This window comes from Crassostrea angulata, chromosome 2 (assembly GCF_025612915.1).
Source record: "Crassostrea angulata isolate pt1a10 chromosome 2, ASM2561291v2, whole genome shotgun sequence".
Lineage (NCBI taxonomy): Eukaryota > Metazoa > Mollusca > Bivalvia > Ostreida > Ostreidae > Magallana > Magallana angulata.
Window position 1 is genome coordinate 56,250,241 of NC_069112.1, and position 346 is coordinate 56,250,586.

Below are 346 nucleotides of genomic sequence, written 5' to 3' on the forward strand. Positions count from 1 at the left end.
AGTTTGTTTAATCAGCCTGTTAACAGTATTAATATCCGCCTTTATTTCCGCGGTTTTACCGTTTTTGCTGCTATGTGATTTTGTCAATACACTAACATCTTTGTTACATGTTTTTGATTGAATGAAAAATAAAGTTACTGTTATTACTGATTGATGCTTGAGATCTATTTATTTTAAGATTTACATCATTTGGTTTTAAAATATCTCTGTCAGAGTGGTGCTTGTATAGACGGTGCCCAGCATCAAAATTATTAACCTCTAGTTTATTACTAAATTTAAATTTCTGTACTTGTTATACTTAGTTTCATATGCGTTTAAATGCAGTCATTAGTGGGTCTTTAGAAAA